This window comes from Capsicum annuum, chromosome 8 (assembly GCF_002878395.1).
Source record: "Capsicum annuum cultivar UCD-10X-F1 chromosome 8, UCD10Xv1.1, whole genome shotgun sequence".
NCBI classification, from domain to species: domain Eukaryota; kingdom Viridiplantae; phylum Streptophyta; class Magnoliopsida; order Solanales; family Solanaceae; genus Capsicum; species Capsicum annuum.
Genome location: NC_061118.1, coordinates 3,143,719 through 3,167,046, shown reverse-complemented (window position 1 = coordinate 3,167,046; position 23,328 = coordinate 3,143,719).

Below are 23,328 nucleotides of genomic sequence, written 5' to 3'. Positions count from 1 at the left end.
ATATAAAGCGGTAACACATAAAGTAAAACTGTAAAGAAAGAGCACGTAGGCACTTAACACTTATAAAATAAATACGAACAATAACACAAACAATTTCTATACACCCATAATGTCTAACAAAGCCGATACAACTCCAAAATTAGCTCGAATTCTGAAAAATCCCCAGCAGAGTCGCCAGAGCTTTCACACCCCTTTTTAACTCCAAAAAGGTAAATTTTATTTTTCGAAAGGGTTTTTATTATTGAAGTGACAAAATGAAGATTAGTTTCGAAAATGAATTTTTATATTCAAAACTCATAGTCGCCACTTGACATAAATCGAGTGTGCCAAGTCACCCTTGGATACCCTTTTTCAAAATAGATTTGACTCTTTAAAATCGATCCACGAATAGAGATTTTGGCTAACAAATTCTATTGACTGAGGGGAAGGTGTTACGCAACCCTCGATCCCGTAGTTTGACCACGGTCACTTGATGAAGAGTATAAGCTAATTTTGGCACTAAGAACGTATAAAGCACATAAAACACATAAACAAGCATCCAAACACACGAAACAAAATAAATCCAAAATATAGTGTTCAGTCCAATTATAAAGTCCAAAATAAATAAAAATGCAAAAATAAATCCTATCTAACCTACACTAATCCCAAACTATGCTCCCGTGGTTTACCCGATGTCTCAGGCCTTGATCACGAACCTTCTTCGAAGACATAATACGTCGGGGCATTCCCCAATGAGTCAGTACATGAAACCTTGGGGCATTCCCCGGCCAAATGAATACACTTGAATCTTGTGCGATAAAGTAGAAAGAAATATTCACATGCACATTCACACATTCAACAAAACATCATTCCTAAAATTTGTCTACCCAACTTAGCATTTACCTACTAGATTTGATTTATCACAATTCCAACAAATTCAATGTAATCAAAGATTCAAAATTAATGCGAATTCACTTTATCAATTTCAATTCCGCCCCAAACAACAAATTTTATTTCTAAAATGAGATACCACTTTACCATACAAACCATAATTAAAGGACCAACCACGAATCAAAACGAAACGCATTCATGACCAATAGGAATCAAACCAACAAATGATTTCAATCAAACACAGTAAATATAGTAAACAATGAAATGAAAGAAGAAAAGAGTAGAAATAGACCTCAAAATATTTTGATTGACTTAAGAAGAGAAATAAGAGCCATTCTGGAGCCTTGAAGAATACCACAATCCCGACTATGATCCAAATCCAACATGATAGTCTTCAAAATCTAACTCAAAACCTTAAAACCACGACGAACACTGAACCCAAAAATCGAGAATCATAAGAAAACCAAGAAAACTACATGCCTGGAACTCCAGTGAACTCGGATAGTTGCGAATATCAATGAGCAAGGCTAATTTCGGTGACTTTTAGTGTTTTTCGGCTGGGTTAGCCTAGAAACCACCAGAAAAATAGAGAAATTTGAGGATTTAGGAGCTGGATCTTCCATTTCAGTGTTACTCGAAATGGGATGGAGCTGATGAACTCCGATGAGCTCAGAAGAAATAGAACTAGAAAATCAAATCAAATTCAGAGCAACGATGATAGTTTTTCCGGTGGCAAATTGTCAGAACAGTCTACCACCACCAGTTTTCTCTTTCTCTCTCTCTCTCCTTATTTTCACTCTCTCTTTCTCTGATCTATCTCGCCCGTTACTCTATTATTAATTCCCTATCTTTCTTACAGGTGTATGTCTGATTCCCCCTTTCCGATGGTGTGCGTATGAACTGTGGACTGTGCTTCAATAGAATGCTTCAATCTCATAGAAAAGAAGAAGAGAGTCAGGTCTCTGTTTATGTATTCTTTTCTCCCTCTCTTTCTAATCTCTCACTCTCCCCTGGTGTATGTTCTCGTGAAGGTGTATGAATGGAGAAGATGATGTTTCCTCCCTCTATTTATTGTCTTGTATATATGAATTGGTTTAGAAGACAAAGAAAACATCAATTTGTGAGTCCCCTTTGTTATGGTGTGTGCGTATCTCCTTTATTTTATTCTGTTCCAGGCCAAACTAACGTGAAATGAGGGGTAAGGGATTAAGGGGTATGTGGTGGTGAGTAAGGGGTAGGGTAGGTTATTAGGATGAGGGTGTGTGGTACGGTGAGCTAAAAAATGAATAGAATTAGACTTAGGAGGGATAAAATTAGGTGTCTACAGCTGTAACAAAATTAATTAACTCGATATAAAATCAGTGTGAATAGTGGGTATTTGCTAAGTTCGAGAGAATTAGGAAATTAATCATCCCAGTTTGTTGAAAAACACTTGGATAAACCATCGATAATGATAATCTAGTGCTTCCCACAAGTATTAAGAATCTAACATCACAACTATTACTCGATAGGAATAAATACTCATAGTGATCACAACTCTAGTGTCTCTATATCATTGAGTTGAAATACTGCAATTTCAACTTTGAGTTTCTAAAGCAAGTTGAAATGTTAACAAGTGTTTGATTGATAACCCCCCCCACCCCCAATTAAAGGAAACTACTAGCTATTAGTTGGTTAAATCACAAATAGCATTGATTAACACCATATTCCCTGTGGGATTCAACCCCAACCTTGTTGGGTAATATATTTGGCGACGACCACTTACTCTCTTATAAGAGAGGTGTAATTTGGGCGTATCACCTGGACTGAATATCCATCTTAGAGAAGAACTTGGCACCTTACAACTGCTCAAACAAGTTATCTATCCGAGGAAGAAGATACTTATTCTTGACCATCACTATGTTCAACTTCCTATAGTTAATACCCTTCCAAAGGGAACCATCCTTATTGCACAAAAATAACACCGGTGCACCCCATGTAGAAACACTAGGAAGAATAAACCCCTTATCTAGAAGATTCTTAAGTTTTTCCTTGAGTTCCTTCAACTCGGATGGAGCCATTCTATAAGGAGAAATAAAAATTAGATTAGCGTCCGAAAGCAAATCAATACCAAACTCTATTTCCCTATCCAGAGAAACACCTGAAAGATCATCCAGAAAGACCTCTAGAAACTCATTAACCAGAAGGACCGAAGATAAAGAAAAACCTTCCGAGTTAGAATCTTTAACCCGGACCAAGTGATAATGACAACCTTTGGAGATTAACCTCCATTCTCTACGATAAGAAATAAACCTCCCCCTAGGATCTAAATAACTACCTACCCATTATATTATTGGTTTACTAGGGAACTTAAAGATAACCTTATGGGTCCAACAATCCAAAGACACATAAAAAGAATGCAACCAATCCATACACAAAATTACATCAAAATCCACCATATCCAACTCAAATAGATCCGCCAAGGTCTGTTTGCTACCAACAGATACCACATACCTCATATAGACTCTCTTAGCAATAACTGAGTCACCTAACAGGGTACAAACAAAAAAGGATCCAAAATAACTTCTGGATCAAAACTAAAAGACACAGCCACATATGGAGTCACATAAGAAAAAGTGGACCCTAGATCAAGCAAATAATATATGTCACGATAGAAAAGTTTTAATATACCAGTAATGACATTAGGTGATTCCTTGGATTCCTGTTAGGATGCAAAAGCATATAAATTATTCTGACCAACACTAGAACCAGGAGAAGCAATAGAAGCAGATGCCACACCTCTAGGTACAGGAGCAGAAAATGAAGCCACCAAAATCTTATTTGCCCCCGTAGAAACCTTATTGACCAGATAATCCTAGAGTTGATGGCCTACCTGGCCTTACTTGAAGTATTTTTCCCTTCCTTCATCGCAATAACCCCAATGAGAACGACCACAGAACTGATAAAGAGGACATCAAGAATCTGTTTGACCTTCGCTCTCTTGAGATTGGGCAACCTGTGCCAGAGAATTGTCACCACCATAAAGACATCTGTCACTCGACTGGTAAAGAGTACTAGTAGAGGAGTAGGAACCAAAATTCCTTATCAAAAAATCTGCTCTTTTTTCTTACCTATCCCTAAACTTTGTCTACCTCCTTTTCTCATCGTTAACCTGCTGTATATGAATAATTAACCTTGATATATCCATATCCTTAATATTTGCTTGAGGACGAATAAGCTTTAAGTGTGGGGTAGTGATGTTGGGTGTAGTTATGCATTCTAGCGCTACTTTTCTTGCCTATTTAGCCTTGTTTTGAGGATGATTCATGTGCTTAATGTATTGATAATGATATAAATGTGAATATAAGTGTCCATGTATAAGTTTTCAATGTTTCTTGGTGTTTTCACACGATTTTTGATTAAAATTGATCATTTAGAAGTTAACTGAGAAAACTAGTGTAACTAGCTTAAGCTAGGTGTTTGTCTAGTCTATCCTATAGGGTTCTAAATTTTTTAATGAGTTTCTAAGGTTGTTATTGTGTATTTATATGTTAAAAAACTTATTTATAATGTCCAATAGTTAATTGTATCATGCCAAGGGTCAGATCAATAAGCTTAAGATCAAAGTGAATTACCCTATGCTTAGCTCGTGTTACTATTTCACCGTCTTGGATGTTGTGTTGTTTCGAGCTCTAAATTGTTGTGTTTGATGATATAGGATGCTTTTTTAATGGACTATTATGATATATGAAGGATATAAAAGCTTCAAATCAAGTGTAAACAACTCAAAAAGGCTCGAAATGGATCAACAAAAGTATAATACAAAATTTGGAGCAATTTGGAGACCTAGAATGTCCAGGGCGCGTGTGGACTATAGAATTGGACAATGGGCACATGGTACAAACCAAACATTTAAAAATGAACCCAAAATAGTGTTTCCCCATGATGATCCTATGACACGGCCCTTGTTCCACCGACATAAAAAATCTTTGTCCTTTAAATAGGACTCTTGTACTTGTTGGTATACACCTTGGCCTACTTTGGAACTTGGAGAGGGGATGGAAAACACTTAGATTAGGGTTTTTATTATTTTTATTTATATTTTTATTTGATTTTTTCATATATTCAATTATTTTGATTACAGCTATGTCTATGAGTAACTAAAAACCCTTTTCCGGGGTTAAGGCCAAGAACATGATTATTATTGCTTTGAATTAATTTAGTTCGATTTTTTTATCTTATTTGATTGTTTTTTTACCCTTTTTATAACTATTTTGATGATTCACAACCCTTAGAATACATCAATTGTCATCTTTGTGACCTCGGGAGGGGCAATAAGATAATAGAACATGGGTATAAGTAGAGCAAGGTTCCTATTTCTTTATAAAATAAGAAAATTGAATTAGCATCTAAGATATGAAGACACATAGAAGCCTTTTTGGTTCACATGTAGGATGAAATATTTAAGCACTTAATTGGATGATTACATCTCCGCTCTATGATGTAGTTGTAATATCAAAGTTAGGTAGATGATTAGAGGTCAGAAAACCATGATCATGCAATAAACCCAACAAATCAACAACTATGATAAGTATTCTAACTAATGAAGTTCAATGACATAGTATGATTGTTTGTAAGCCTTAACCCCAGGTTTCCACCCAGTGATTGTCAAGTCCTTTACTTTTCCACATAATTTACTTTACTTTAAATTTATAACTACATAACTCTTGTGCTACTCTCAATAACTTAACTAGAATTGGAATGTTGTCAACTCAAGTCCCAGTGGGATCGATACTTGGCTTCAACAGGGGCCACTTTACTGCTTGGTGAGATCACGTACACTTGCGTGTGCGCTTGGGCACAACAATGAGCTGAATTTTGAGAATATAGCAAGATTGTATAATTATAAAACCCAGTAAAGTCCTAGCCCATTCAGTCCATTATAGCATACCAAAAGAGGTCCCAGACTTAGAGAATTTCAGCTAAGTATTAACACTTAGACTCATTTTGGCCTCAATATTTCACTGATATCATTTACGATCTTCCCGGCTTAGATTGTCGATTTTTAGATTAATTCAATATTAGAGTTATCTATAGGTCATCTCAGGTGAGTTCAAAATTTTTGAACTTCATTTGAGTCATGTTTGGATGATAAAAGTAGCAAGCCAACGTGATCATGATGCGTAGCATTGGCTATTGTGTCAGCACTATCGACGCAATGCATTGGTGATCATGTTGACCCATTAATACAGTACAGGTCCTATCGTATCATTTGGCAAGTTTTGTGCATTAAGTTACAGGTTTTTAGGGGTAGTAGGGTCATTCTCCCCTTATAATACTCATCCATAACAGGAAATTAAACCTCCCAAAGGGAAAAATTCACTTATTATCTCAAAAATACTCTCAATAACAGAGCCCTAGTTTCATTAAGTTCAAGTCTAAGTCCCAAGAATTTACCACAATTTTCACAAAATCAACAATCTAGGTATGTTAGGTGTTCATTGACAGTGCCCAAGCACACGCCCAAGTGTACGTGGTCTTATCAAGTAGTAAAGTGGCATTAAGAAAGACCAAGCATCAATCTCTCAGGGACTTGCGTTCGCCGATTATCTAATTCTAGTTTAGCCAATGAGGAGAGTAGCAAATAGAGTTTTAGAATTTTAAATAAAAACTAAACTAAACTAATACGGAAAAGTAATGACTTAGGAAAATCAATGGATAGAAGCATAGGGTTAAGGCTTATGAACAATCATACCATGTTATTGAACTTCATTCATTAAATCGCCTATCTTGGTTGTTGATTCATAGGGTTAATTCCATGATTATGGTTTCCCAACCTCTAATCGTTTACCTTGGTTGAACCTTACAACTACACCATTGAGCGGGGATGTAAAAGTTCACTTCAGTTACTTACAAATATCATCCTACATGTGATTCAAGTAAGGCTTCTAGGTACATCCCTTTCCTAGATGCTAATTCAAAATCCTTATTTTATAAAAGACTACGAACCTTACCTTGCTTATTCTCATGTTCTATCACTCTATTCCCTTTCCTGAGATCAAAAGGTTGACAATTGATGTATTTTAAGGGTAGCTAATCCTTATAATAGTTAAAACAAGAATAAAAAAACAATCAATGACGGTAACCAAATCAACAAATTTAATTCAAAATGAAAGTAATCATGTCGCAGCCTTAACCTCGAAAAGGGAGTTTTAGCCTTCAATGGAAATATTCATCATCCAATCCTTTAGATTGATGATACAAACCATAAACAAAACTAAATTAAAGAGATATAAACCCTAAAAAATATTTGTGGTAGCCTCCTCAGTCCTCCAAGACATCCAAAAGTATGTAAAAATGTGATACAATATGTGTTTATAACACAGAAGTAAGCCAAATCCCAATAGAAGTCTATTTAGATTGAAACACCCAGGTGTGGAGTGCAACGTGCGTATCACCTATATTAATATGGAATGTAGCATGTGTCGCACCCTTTATTCCATAGGAAAAGAGCATGTTGTGCACGCTAATCGCATTCCCTCTCTGAAATCTGTCTTCTGAAATATTTCTAAGGCAAGGGAGCACCAAAATAAGCCCTCGTTGCAGGCTAATTGCCTTTATATCCACCACGCACCAGTTGGTTTCTATTTTAGTCCTCTGATAAATAGAATGAATTTTTTAACGCTCCCATTGTCCACTCCTACTGTCTACACGCACTCAATATATTCCAAGAGTCCAAAAGTACGTCAATCTACGTATTGTGCCTTTGTTGAGCAATTCCGAGCCTTTTCGAGTTGTTCCCGCTTAATTTAAATCTTATATATCCTTAATATATCATAATAATCCATTTAAAAATAATCCTATATCATTAAAAACAACAATTTAAAGCTTAAAACAAGACAACATCCAACACGGCGAACTAGAAACACCAGCTAAGCATAGGCTAATTTCACTTTGATCTTTAATCATAGTTTTGACCCTTGGCTTGATCCAATTGACCCTTGATCATTATCAACAAGTTTTTTCACATATAACTGAACATAAAAACAATTTGTAAGACTTTAAACACAATATAATCCACCGGAATCAATTAGATAAGCACCTAGCTCAAGCTAGTAACACTAGTTTTCCCGGTTGAACTCTAAATGAATATTTTAGGTACAAACTTGTTTGAAACTCACTTTTAAAATCATAAACATATGCTTTAACACTTTGATACACATTTATATCATTATAAACCCCTATAGCATACGAACTATCCTCAAAACAAGGCTAAAAAGGCTAGAATAGTGACACTAGAATGCATAAATACAACCAACATCACCACCCCACACTTAAGCCTTGTTCATTTTCTAACAACTCTTTACTAAAAACTTCATGAGCTAGAGATTCTACACTTCTAATCATTTAAAGACACTCAATATAGTACTACAATGACTATACATAATGCAAATTTCTATACTAAGCATGTTACAAAGAAAATTGAAAACTTATGAACACTACTCTAAAACATCCTAGCCTCAAGAATTGACTCACCAAGTTGGAAAAGTCATGCTTATAATTCAATCAAGTACATCATACAAGTCACCCACATTTATTAAAAATGTGCCCCTCATAACAAGAGAGTTACCCATAATCACTCATAATTAAGCAATTTATAACATGATGGGTACAAAAATCAAGTTACGCTCACTCTCACAAGGGAGTCACAAGTTACACGTAATGACCCATAGGCTTGAACTTAGTGTAATGCTCCACTAATAGTTAAATGTAAAGCTTAGGATCACTTAGGTCTTTTTCGGGTTGTAATGTAGGCTAAGAGACAGGTAGGAACTATTTTGGAATAGTGAATAACCTCTCTAAGTACTTTAATACACTACATTATACATTTAGAACCAATCTCCTACAACCTATTTACACCAAGTTTTGTCTACCCAAGACCTTTAGTTTTTGCCCCATCTCTTTTAAGCATTTTCACAAACACATGGTGGACGCATAGCTTACTACCACAAAAAATCAATTTTCTCTTTTTTCACAATCATGAAAATATTTCTAACATTAGTTATATCATATCCATCCACCACAAATCAATTATAAACATCAATAACTATTACCTTGGGGCATCAATTTCACTTTTTTCTTCTTTAATTTCTCAAACTCCTCACTAATTCAATTCTTCATTAAAGCACTTAGGAGCTTTTTAGATCAAATTATAGTCTATCAAAGAAGGGATTAGTCTACTTATGAGGGTGCCAAAGAAAAAGCTAAAGGCTCAATGGGGTTTAATTATGATAATGTATAATGGGTAGGTAAAAGAAGGTATAAAATAAAGCTATCAAAGAATTGCCTATATCACCTCTTAAACCCACATTCTTTATTTTGCTTCACACACACACCAGGCAAGTTCTAGATATCACATCCAACAAGGAATATACAAAATATCTCACACGCACATGGCACATGCTCAACTCAGATAGGATCATCATAGACTCCCAACCAAACAATAGCATAAATTTAAATTTAAGTCAAAAGTACAAGAGTCACAAACATGAGCCTAAGAGTCTAAAAAGTAGCAATTCTCCCAATTCACATGATTTTGTAACCAAAACACTTGCATCATGTAAAAAAAAGCACCAACAAGAATATCTCACTTATTCCTAACCTAAATTTTTTTTAAAAATTTAGCCAAAAATTAGGAATTTCCCCACCCCACACTTAAAAATCTACTTTTTCCCTAAAGTTAACTTTTATAGTAAGAGATATAAATACTCCCTGGGGCCTCTAGGCCTAGTTAGTAACATCTTTTTGCATAATGGAGGTCCATGGGACCCCACACTGCCTTTTTTCCATGCTTCGTAGCTCATATTTCTGGTACTCAGACTTTCCATCAACCTGTGACTCAACAAAAACAAAAACTACGTGAAGTAAAATAAATTAACTAAAAAGAAAAAATATCTTAGCTTGGGTTACCTCCCAAGAAGTGCCGAATTTAGTGTCACGGTACGACCCAATCAACTTTTTCCTTCATCTTGAAGATATGAATTTCACCCCCAACTAAGCATCCATCTTCTTGCCTCGATCATAGGGAGGTGGTACCAAAATTAAGGAACCGAGTAATGGAATGTGCATGGTGAACCACTCGGCCTGAAAGTTAGGTGTGTTTTTATGTTGCTTATCCAGTGTAAAATAAAAAATATAGGGTTCTTGTTCCTCATATTCATACTCTTCCACTATTTTAAATGATTTCACATACAAAACATCATCTAAACATAATATAGAAAATTTTTTAAATGGGGCCCAACTAATCCTACTTCAAAATCTACACAATCTACTACACACTCACTTTTGTTCACCTTCTCAATTTTAGTCACAAAATAAAAATGACAATCTAATGGCAGTGATTCATATGGTGGCGGTGGTATCTCCTTGATCTTTTCAACAATTTTAGTTTTTGAGTACTCAAAATTCCTCAAATTGTCAGCAACTTTGTCTGCAATAGGTTGGGAAGTCAACTCTGTATCTACTTTTAGTTTATTATCCAATTGTTCTATAGCCTCCTGATAGTTCTTCATGTCTTCCATAAACTGTACTTGGGACACTAAAATTTGTTTTAGCATCTCTTCCTTGTTGCTAGTTGACTGATTTGGTTGGGCCTATTGAAACTGCTTCTGCTGGTTATTCCATGATTGTGGCTCATTCTTCACCGTTTGATTATAGTTGTTCATATAACTTTTTATTCCAGCATAGCCCATAAACATTACTAAATCAGGATTAACAGCACACATATCTTCAAAATGACCACTATGGCCACAAACTATACACCATATAGAATTGTCATCACTCGAAAACCATCTATCCCAGGATGCCATGTCAAGAAGCATGATAAAAAGAGAAATAAAATAAAAATAAAAAGAAACTAAGAAAAACAAAAACTATTAAGAACTTAATATAGAAAAACTAAAGATAAGATAATTTCCTAGTTACAACTCCTTGTTAACAGTGCCAAAAACTTGATAGCTCCCAAGTGCATATGTAAGTGTATATGGTCTTATCAAGTAGTAAAGTGGATTCAAGGAATCCCAAGTATCGATCTCATAGGGACTTACGTTTGCCAACTATCCAATTCTAGTTTGTCCAATTGAGGAGAGTAACAAATAGAGTTTTCGAATTGTAAATTAAAGCTAAACTAAACTAATGCTAAAAAGTAATGACTTAGGACAATCGATGGATAGAATCCCAAGGTTAAGGCTAACAAACCATCATACTACATTGTTGAAATTCATTCATTAAATTATTTATCTTGGTTGTTGATTCATAGGGTTAATTGCATGTTATGGTTTCCCAACCTCTAATCGTTTTCCTAAGTTGAACCTTACAACTACATTGTTGAGCAGGGATGTAATAGTTCACTTAAGTTCTTTACAAATATCATCCTACAAATGATTCAAGTAACTCATCTAGTTACATCCCTTTCTTAGATGCTAATTTAAAATCCTTATTTTATAAAAGACTACAAACCTTACGTTTCTTATTCCCATATTTTATCGCCATACTCCTTCTCTCGAGAACACAAGGTTTACAATTGGTGTATTCTAAGGGTAGATAATCCTTTAAATTGTTAAAACAAGAATAAACAAACAATAAATGATGATAATAAAATCAACGAACTTAATTCAAAATGAAAGTAATCATGATTGAGGCATTAACCCCGGCAAGGGAGTTTTAACCTTCAATGGAAATATTCATCATCCAATCCCTTTGATTGATGATACAAACCATAAAAGAATATAAATTAAGGATATATAAACCCTAAAAAGAAGTTGTGGTATCCTCTTCAATCCTCTAAGATGTTCAAAAGTATGTAAAAACGTGATACAACATGTATTTATAACATAGGAGTAATCCAAGTCCCAATAGAAGTTGATTTAGCTTAAAACTCCCAAGTATGGAGTGGAGCATGCGTCACACCCTATATTCCTATGAAATGGATAATTATTTGCACCCTTTATTCCTATGGAATAGAGGATGCTGGACACTCTAAATGCACGCCCTCTCTGGAATTTGTCTTCAAAAAAATTTCTAAGGCAAGGGAGCACAAAAATGAGCCCGAGTCGCAGGCTAATCGCCTTTAGGACAACCACGTGATAGTTGGTTGCTATTTTGAGCCTCTTATGAATCCATTAGTGTTTAACACACATTCATTTTTCACTCCTACAGTTGATACGCACCAAAGACATTCCAGGGGTCCGAAAGCGCATCAATCTGTGTATTGTGCCTTTATTGAGCTATTCCGATCCTTTTTGAGTTTTTTCCACTTGATTTGAAGCTTCTATATCCTTTACATATCATATTAATCAATTGAAAAATCATCCTATATAATTAAAAACATAAATTTAAAGCTCAAAATAACACAACATCTAATACGATGAACTAGAAACATGAGCTAAGCATAGGCTAATTTCACTTTGATCTTTGACTCATTGTTTTGACCCTTGGCTTGATCCAATTGACCCTTGAGAATTATCAACAAGTTTTTTCACATATAAATATAAATTAAAACCATTTATCACTTTAAACACAATAGAATCCACCAGAATCAGCTAGACAAGCACCTACTTCAAGCTAGTAGCACTAGTTTTCCGGGTTGAACTCTAAATGAATCTTTTAGGTACAAACTTATTTGAAAATAACTCTTAACATCATAAACAAATGATTTAACACTTTGATACATATTTATCTCATTATCAATCTATATAGCACATGAATCATCGTCAAAACAAGGCTTTAAAAGGTAAAATAGTGACACTAGAATGCATAAATACACCTAATATCATTCATCCTTGTGCCTCCTTCCATCCTTGAAGTTCAAGAAACATTTCAAAAACTTTAAATTATGATTCTCATTTTATGAATTGAATTATTCTCATATTTGTGTTGTTGTATGGGTATAAAGTTAAGATTTTTTATGAGGTTCATGAAATTAGTTAGCATGTGTATTGAATTAGGAATCTCTCATATCAAAGCCCATTGAATTTGCAAGTTGCATGCTGTTGTTATGATTTCCTTTGTGTTTATTTCTCATATATAACAATCATGCTCCCCAAGTGTTTGATAAAATGTAAGACCCCGCAAAGTTCACTCATAGTTCGAGCCTTAGAGTGTGTCAAGTGAAGTGTAATTCTATCCCTAAAAGATTGAGAAGTGTTTCCAAGTGATTGGTGTTTCAACCATAAATAATTTTCTTAAATTTGAGGGTTGTCGTAATCGCCCAGGTGCGATGGACGATCTGGTGGGCCGTCGAGTCTGTGATGGACCATCGCTCGGACCATCGCAACCAAGACAGTAACTCCCTTTTATGGCCCAAGTGTGATGGCCAGAATAATGGACCATCAAGGCTGTGATGGACCATCACTGATATGTCGCCGCTGAGGTAGTGTGACCTTTTCCTGGCCAACATGTGATGGACGATCTGACAGACCGTCGAGATTCTGATGGACCATCGCTGAGCCCATCACATTGAGGTAGTGTGTTCTTTTTCTGACCAACGTGTGACAAATGATCCAACAGACAATCAGGCTAGCGATGGACCGTTGCTCTAATTGTTAAAGCCCCGTTCAGTATTTTAAGTCATTTTTAAAAGGGACTCTTCGATCTTTCCACTCTTTTATCAACCAAATATTTTCCAAATAAAGAAAATGACTTCATTCATCATCCAAAATACAAGAGAGCAAGGGTTTCTCCCTCAAGATCAAATCTAAAACCCTTCTCCAAGAAATCCAAAAACACACCATAGATTCTACAAATTAAGTTGAGATTTAAGCTCCTTAAGTTCAAGGGTTGCAAGAACCCTCTCTAAAGAGTTAGAAGAAGAGTTTGAAGCAAGCTTGTTCATTCAATTTCATAATATAAGGTATATGGGGTTTTGAACAAGGGTAATCCTTTCACCCTTGTGCCCAAAGGCTTATTTAAACTAAAACTTTATGCAATCTATGAGATTTTAAATGATATTGAATTAGGGTTTTTCACCCATTGTTATTGATTGCAATATCTTGATGTTTCCTATGAATTGAAAGTCAAATAGCATGATTTTGCATGTTTTCTTAAGAAATTGAAGCTGGGTTTATACCCTATGTTGTTACTCCTTGAGAATTTAAGAGTTTCAATGTTCTAAAAATTGAAGTATATGAGTATGTTGATATTTTGAGACAAATTGTTGTAACTTCCAGATTTCTACATGAATTATGAATCTATATGCTATCTATTATGCATTATGATGAGTTTTAACTTGAGATTGAATTATGGGTCACTAAGCCCTTCTTGAGACTTGCAATTTTACGAACAATTATGCTATAATCACCCATGATTTGAGTATTTTGAGATTATTGAGAAATGTTTTGACCTAATGGTCAAAGAGTTTTGAAATCCACTCTACTACATGAGATTACAAATTTAATTGTTGGGTTCTTATGAACTATGAGATTATTTTGAAAATGGATTTCCATGATATGAGCATGATAAACTAAAGGGAGTAGTATTTAGCTTTGAGTTAGGTAAGTTACCACAGTTTCTTACCCCAGAACTATGTACCACCGTAGGTTTAAGATTTTGGGCCTGAGGCTGAGATGATTAGGCCCGAGGCCGAGATAAGTGATCACTGAGTTGAGGTTATACTCCTTGGCAAGAGTATAATTCCTCTACCCAATGTGATGTTTCTTCCTTAGGAGGACAAGACATTGGACTCCATCTAGTTTGCATGCTTTATGTCGGTTAAAAGAACCTCCCTAAACTAAAGTATGTTCCATTAAAGAAAGAGATAGAGTGGGGGTAACAAGAGGGCTAGATCTGAGCAGCATAAGTATAGTCAGCCTAGGTTCCATGGAGGAACCCGCCCTCAGTTTCAGAGACATCTATCTATTCCAGCGCCTTTACCAACTAGTGCTCCCACATCTAGAGGAAGTCAGTAGCAAGGGAGCAGGTCTTTTATGTCTAGATCATAGAACAGTGTTAGTAATAGGCCTCATTATCCTTTTTATGCTAATTGTGGTAGGGACCATCCCGGTGAGTGTTTCATAGGTTTGAGGGGTTGTTTTGGTTATGGCAAGAAGGCCACAGACTTAGAGATTATCCGCATGCTAGGCAGGGGACTAGAGATGCCCAACTTCAGGCACAGACTACTAGTACACCAGCTTTTGTCTCTCATCCCAACCCTGTTTAGGATACTTCATCTAGCACTGCTGGCGGTTAGTGCCAGAACAGATTCTATGCCTTACCATCCTTCCAGGAGAACAAGGACTCTCCTGATATTGTTACTAGTATGCTTCGTATCTTTTTTTATGTTTATGTGTTGTTGGACCCCGGGTCAAATCTCTCCTATATGACCCCACTGTGGCTGTGAATCTCAAAATGAGTCCCAAAAAGATTCCGAAGCCTTTCATAGTCTCCATACCAGTAAGGGAGTCGGTTGTTGCTAAATAAGTGTATAGAGATTGTCCTGTTACTGTTCTTCATAGAGTCATACTTGCTGATTTGATAGAGTTAGACAAGGTGGATTTTGACCTTATTCTGGGTATAGATTGGCTTCATTCTTGAATGCATCTATAAACTATCGTACCCACGTGGTCAATTTTTAGTTCCATGATGGGCCAATTTTTAAGTGGTTTAGGAGTTTGGTATCTCCTAAGAGTCATTTTATCTCCTATCTCAAAGCTAAAAAGCTAATATCTAAGGGTTGTATCTATCACCTAGTTAGAGTCAAAGATACTAAGTCCAAGGCTCCAACTATTCAGTCATTTGATATTGTTAATGAGTTTCCAGATGTTTTTCTAGAATATCTCCTAGTGGTACCTCCTAATAGAGAGATAAATTGGGATTGACTTTCTTCCCGAAACTCATCCCATTTCTATTCCATTATATCGTATGGCACCTACTGAGCTTAAGGAGTTGAAAGAGCAACTCAAAGATCTTTTAGACAAAGGTTTCATAAGTCCCAGTATTTCTCCATGGGACGTAGCTATTCTATTCGTGCAGAAGAAAGATGGTTCTTTGTGTTTGTGCATTGACTATCGTCAGCTTAACAAGGTCACAGTCAAAAATAAGTACCCTTTTTGAGAATTAATGACCTGTTTGATCAGTTGCAAGGTGCAAGTTATTTCTCTAAGATAGACCTTAGATCTGGCTATCATCAACTTAAAGTGAGGGAATGTGATATTCCAAAGACAGCCTTTCAAACCCGCTATAGTCACTTTGAGTTTCTAGCCATGTCTTTTGGGTTAACCAAAGCCCCAGCAGCTTTTATGGACCTCATGAATCGAGTGTTCAAGTAATATCTTAATATGTTTGTCATAGTATTCATAGATGACATCTTTTTCTACTCTCGTAGTAAGCATGATCATGCAGATCACCTTTAAATTGTCTTAAAGACTCTTAGAGGTCCCCAGTTGTTTGCTAAATTTAGTAAGTGTAAATTTTGGCTAAGGTTTGTACCCTTTTTGGGTCATATTATTTCAGCCGAAGGTATTAGAGTTGATCCCCAAAAGATAGAAGCTATAAGAAATTAGCCTAAACCTATCTCTCCCTCTGACATTAGAAGTTTCTTGGGTCTAGCGGGCTATTATAGACATTTTAATGAAGGTTTCTCTTCTATTACATCTACCATGACCCGATTGACCCAAAAGAAAGTTAAGTTCAATAGTCAGATTCTTGTGAGAAGAGTTTTCAGAAATTGAAGACTCAACTTACTTCAGTCCCTGTGTTGACCTTGCCTGATGGTACAGATGGTTTTGTTGTGTATTGTGATGCCTCTAGAATTGGTTTGGGTTGTGTGTTGATGCAAAGAGGTAAGGTTATATCCTATGCCTTTAGATAATTAAAGTCCCATGAGAAGAATTACCCAACCCATGATCTTGAGTTAGCTGTTGTGGTCTTTGCTTTGAAAATATGGAGACACTATCTTTATGGTGTTCATGTTGATGTGTTTACTGATCATAAGAGCATACAGTATGTGTTTACATAGAGGGAGTTGAATCTTAGGCAGAGAAGGTGGTTAGAGTTGTTAAAAGACTATGGGATAAGTGTGTTGTATCACCTGGGCAAGGCCAATATAGTGGCGGATGCCCTTAGCAGATTGTCTATGGGTAGTGCTGCTCATGTAAAGGAAGGTAAGAAAGATTTAGCTCGTGATGTGCATTGTCTGGCTAGATTAGGTGTTAGGTTGCTTGATTCAGCTGAGGGAAGTACTTTGGTGCAAAGTAGTTCCAAATTCTCTTTAGTTTCGAAAGTAAAGGAGAAGCAAGATAGAGATCCTAGTTTGGCCAGACTGAAGGAATCTGTTAAGGACCAAAAGGTAGAGGTTTTCTCCCAAGGGGGAGATGAAGTGTTGAGATTGTAGGGTAGATTGTGCGTTTTGTGTGTTTATGATATGAGGCCAAGGATTATGGATGAAGAACATGGTGCATGGTATTCTATTGATCCTGACACTACCAAGATGTACCATGACTTGTAGGAAATCTATTGGTGGAATGGTGTGAAGAAGGATATCACTTAGTTTGTAGGAAAGTGTGAAATATGCCAATAGGTTAAGGTAGAGCACCAAAGACCTGGTGGTATGATGCAAAAGTTTGGTATACCTACTTGGAAGTGGGAGGTGGTGAATATGTACTTTGTGACCGGGTTACCTTTTTTGCATCGTCATCATGATTCTATTTGGGTTGTTGTAGACAAGCTGACTATGTCTGTGCACTTCTTAACCGTGCATACATCTTATACAGCTAAGGATTATGCTAGATTGTATATTCGGGTGTTAGTCAGGCAGCACGGAGTTCTCTCATCTATCATTTCGGAAGAGGTACTCAATTTACTTCTCATTTTTGGAGGGCATTTCAATAGGGTCTTGGTACCCAAGTTCTTTTGAGTTCCGTTTTTCATCACAGATAGATGGTCAGGCTGAGAGGACCTTTCAAACTCTAGAAGATATGTTAAGGGCGTGTGCTCTTAATTTCAAAGGTAGTTAGGATACGCATTTGCGATTGATAGAGTTTGCTTATAACAATAGTTACCATACTAGTATCGGGATAGCATAATTAGAGGCTTTGTATGATAGGAGATATAGATCACCTATAGGTTGGTTTGAGGTGGGTAAAGTTGCCATGATTGGGCTTGATGCAGTATTTGAAGATATGGAGAAAGTTAAGTTGATTAGAGAGAGGTTAAAGACAGCTCAGAGTTGTCAAAAGTCATATTCAGTTTGATGTAGGTGATTTAGTGTACTTGAAGATTTCACCCCATGAAAGGGGTGAAGAGGTTTGGTAAAAAAGGAAAGCTTAGTCCCCGTTATGTTTCTCCCTAAGATCTAATCTAAAACCCTTCTTCAATAAATCGAAGAACTCACCATAGATTCTACAAATTGAGTTGAGATTTAAGCTTCCCTAAGTTCAAGGGTTGCAAGAACCCTCTCTCAAGAGTAAGAACAAGAGTTTAAAGCAAGCTTGTTCATCCAATTTCATAATCTAAGGTATGTGGGGTTTTGAATAAGGGTAATCCTTTCACCCTTTTTCCCAAAGGCTTATTTAAACTATAATTTTCTGCAATCAATGACATTTTACATGATATTGAATTAGGGTTTTTCATCCATTGTTATTGATTGCAATATCTTGATGTTTCCCATGAATTGAAAGTCACGTAGCATGATTTTGCATATTTTCTTAAGAAATTAAAGTTGGGTTTATACCCTATGTTGTTACTCCTTGAGAATTTAAGAGTTTCAATTTTCAAGAAATTGAAGTATATGAGCATGTTGATATTTTGAGACAAATTGTTCCAACTTCCAGATTTCTACATGAATTATGAATCTATATGCTATCTATTATGCATTATGATGAGTTTTAACTTGAGATTGAATTATGGGTCATTAATCCCTACTTGAGACTTGCAATTTTATGAACTATTATTCTATAAGCACACATGATTTGATTATTTTGAGATTATTGAGAAATTTTTTGACCTAATAGTAGACTTTTGAAATCCACTCTACCATATGAGATTGCAGATTTGATTATTGGGTTCTTATGAACCATGAGATTATTTTGAAAGTGGATTTCTATGAGATAAGCGAGATAAACTAAAGGGAGTAGTATTTATCATCGAATTGGGTAAGTTACTATGATTTCTTACTCCAAAACTATGTGCCACCATAGGTTTGAGATTTTGGGCCCGAGGCCGAGATGATTAGGCCCGAGGCCGAGATAAGTGATCAATGAATTTAGGATATACTCCTTGGCAAGATTATGATGCCTCTCCCCAGTGTGAGGTTTCTTTCTTAGGAGGATAAGATGTTGGACTCCATATAGATTGCATGGTTTATGTCGGTTAAGAGAACCTCCCTAAACTAAAGTATTTTCCATTGAGATAGATATTTTCCGTAAAGCTTTGAGATGACATATTTTTTAAACTGAACGAATTTCTTTTAAGTATTTTCCAAAGAAGAAGTAGTTTTCTCCACTAATAAGAGTTGCTCATCAGTTTTTATACCAAAGTCATATGATTCTTAGTTCCAAGTGTTTGAGTTCAAAAGAGTTATAAGTTCTTGAGCAATAAAGAAGTTTTACACTCCATGAGACATATTCATGAGTTGAAATTATTGTTTAAAGCTTCCTTCATCCTATGAGTAATGAGAAAAAGAGGAGAGTGTAGATTTTAAAGCCAAAGTATAATGACTCATGAGATTTGTGTTACATGCTTCATTCTACATGATTTATGAGATTTACATTTTAGATTGTTTCAAGCCATGTGAGTCATTCTTATTTGCATGCATGATTTGATTAAAGAGTATTGATATTGTTTTATGTAAATGCATACACCCCCATATACTCAGTACATTCCCAAGTATTGATCCATATATACTTCTATGTGTTATATTGTCTTATAATGTAGGTTCAGGTGCTCAATCCCAGCCTCGTCAGTGATTCCCGAGTACCTTCATCTATATTTCTACAGTGGTGAGTCCTCATGGTTTGGGGACCCATCTTCAGATATTTCAGTATTTGAGTTTTTATGTTATTACTTTCAGTTCAGTTTGAGTCTGTTGGGGACCTGTCCTAATGGCTCTCGCATTCATGGAGTAGTAGAGGCTTTATCAGACTAGTTATCAGACTGTGGTTATGTTGAGATTTCTAGTATTATGGTTGTTTGGACCGAGTATTATCTTGGTATTTCCTTTCATTTGATATAATAGTGCCAGTGTTTTGTATATTCCTTCTTGAATGAGTTATTTTGAGAAGTGGTAGGCTCAAAGGGTTAGCTTGGGGCTACTTGTAGCCCTAAACACCATGTGACGTCTCGGGAGGTGATTTTGGGTCGTAACATAAAATGTCCATATGAGTAAATTATGCATGGTAACCTATTATTGTGTTTCTAAAGTTATGATATGAGTTTATTAATTATGATATCGAGTCCTGGGGTATTTATTACCCGAAATGTAGTTATTTACTTAGTTGTAGTAGTTAATAGTCCCAGTAATGGTCAAGAACCGTAGTACTCAGTCAGTTAACAGAACTCAGTAAAATCAGTCCAGTTCAGTCAGCCAACATAATCAGGTTTAGTTCAGTCAAGCATAGTATAGTCTAGTGATCAGTGTCTTTCAGTTGGGAGTAGGATTTTGCATCGAGCGAACTTAGGGATGGGGGTATTCCTGTGAGTTAGGGTTTGACCCTTAGTAGCAATCCCTGAGTTACAGAACTACATAGCTAGCATAGGGTGATTTTTCCTCCTGCCAGACTAGGGTCGATGCAATCATATATACATTTCATAAGTCTACATGCCTGATTAGGGTTAACGGAGCTATTAGTATTTAGTGGCAAGGTGCTAACACCCTTCCAACTGGGGTCACAGGTTGGACCCTAAATCAGTCTACATCGGGGTATGTTGGTTAGATGAACACTCCTACTATTACAGTTTTAGTCTTAGTATTCAGTAAAGAACTTTAGTCAGTTTTACAGAACCATGGATATCATTTTTTACTAATCCATAAAAATTCAGTACTCAGTTTCATTAAAATCTCAGATATAGGATGTATGCCTATATGTGCAGTATTGCATGTTAAGTATGGTAAGTGGTTACAGTTATACATGAACTCTCATCCAGTTACTTTATTATATTCATTCAGTCAGTTATAATCTCATACATATGAACCCATGTATATCAACCTTACCTCACTTAGCATACCAGTACATTTCTCATATTGATAGCATACTTTCTAATGTTCTATGATGTCTCATATCATAGGTTTGGATGCTTATGTTCCTGAACATACTTAGCAGCTTAGGCTATCAGTAGCAGATAAAGTGGTGAGTCCTCATATTTTGAGGATTGAGTTTATCTATTTCAGTATTCTAGCAGTTCAGTAGTTATTTCAGGTGGAGTTACTTGGGGGTTTGTCCCACCAACTCCATATTCAGACAGTTATAGGCTTTCAGATCAACATAGTTAGTTATGCAGTTTAAGACGTTATTATTAGTTATACTTAGTTATTATTTCAGTATTTTGAGAACCTTATGAAATTTTCAGATTTCTTCTGCATATATATTCCAGTTTTATATTTAGTGCTCACAGAAGGTACCAGTCATGGGTTAGCTTATGGTCCTTCAGGGTTGTAAGCATCGTGTGCCACTTAGGGTGTAGTCTCGGAGCATTACAAACTCTATATCAAATCCTATGGTTTTAAAAAGTTCTAGGGAGTCTAAAAGTCACGTCAAGTAGAGTCTTTTGCATGGGTATGTAGCATGCCACACTTATGAATAAGAGGATTTGAGGCATTTTAGGAAAAATTTCCCTTCTTTCAGTGTTCATATATTGAGAATGATCATCATCTCAAATTAAAATCTCTGTCTAATCCAACTTTTTCTTCAATTTATAGAACATGCCTCCCAGAAAGACTAACGAAAGAAGAACTTAGAACCAACCAACACCTATGCCCATTCATGAATATCCCCTGAATAAGAATTTGTTCCATGAAAAATTTAAAGTTGCATTCACCACTCTAGTTCATTCTGTAGCAACCCAGAATAATTGCCCAACTGCTATTCAGGACAACCTAGTGGCCAATACCACTACAGCCAGAATTTGGGACTTCACCCGACTGAACCCTTCTTCATTTTTAGGGTCTACATCTAAAGAAGACCCATAAGAATTCCTTGACATGATGTAGAAGGTAACAGACATTATGGGGTTAATTGGTTATGACATTGTTGAGTTAGTTACCTATCAGTTACAGGATGTGGCTCATACATGGTTTAAGTAATGGAAGGTAGATAGGGGCACAGATGCAAGGCCTATAGAATGGGGGGAGTTTGCTACTTCCTTTTTAGATAGGTTTTTTCTGTTGGAGTTAAGAGAGGCTAAGGTATTAGAATATATCAATCTGAAGTAGGGCAACATGAAGTGTGAAAGAGTATTCCCTCAAATTCACTCAGTTAGACAAGTATGCTTCTCATGTGGTAGCTGATAACAAGTCTAAGTTGAGCAATTCGTGTTTGGTGTGCCTGACAGTGTAGTCAAGGAGTGTAGGGCTGCAATGTTGATTAAGGAGTTGGACTTGCCTAGGTTGATGGTCCATTCTCAACAGATTGAGGAACAAAAGACTAAAGAGAAAGAGAGAGAGAACAAGAGGGCTAGAAAATATAGCTTTAGTTTTGCTCAGCCTAAGTCAGAGGGTGGTAATCATCCTCAATTTTGCCTAAAATCTTCAGTCCCAGCTTCATTTGCAGCTAGTGCTCTGGTGCCTAAATTCAGAAATGGTAATAAGTATAGGGCACTAGGCTCTAAATCTCAAGATAGTATGAATAGTGCTCAAAAAAATCCTCTTTGTCAGAAGTGTGGCAGAAATCATTAGGGTATTTCTATGGTTGGCATCGATATGTGTTTTGGGTGTGGTAAGGCAGGTCATAGAATTAGAAAGTGTCCTCAGCTAGGGTCACAGAGTTAGCATAACCATCCCCCAATTAAGCCCGGTCGCCCATCTCAATAGGGTGCCGCTTCCAGTGCCACCAGTGGGAAGCACCCAAAAGGCTCTATGCACTCTAGTCACGACAGGATCAGGAAATTTCTTCTGATGTGGTCACTGGTATGTTACAAGTTTACCTTTTATATGTTTATGCTTTGTTAGATACTGGAGCTTTTCTTTCTTTTGTAAATCCTTATATAGCTATCAACTTTGGAGTCAGTCCTAAAATCTTAATAGAGCCTTTCTCAATCTCTACTCCAATGGGTAAGTCTATCCTAACCCAGCGGGTGTATATGAACTGTTCGGTTATGGTGTCTTAGAAAGTTACTTTAGCAGACTTAGTAGAGTTTAAAATAACAGAATTTGACATTATTCTCGGCATAGATTGGCTCCATTCATGCTATGCCTCAGTGTATTGCAGAAATAGAGTTGTCTATCTTTAGTTCCCAAATGAACCTATCCTAGAATTGAAGGGGTAGTACTTC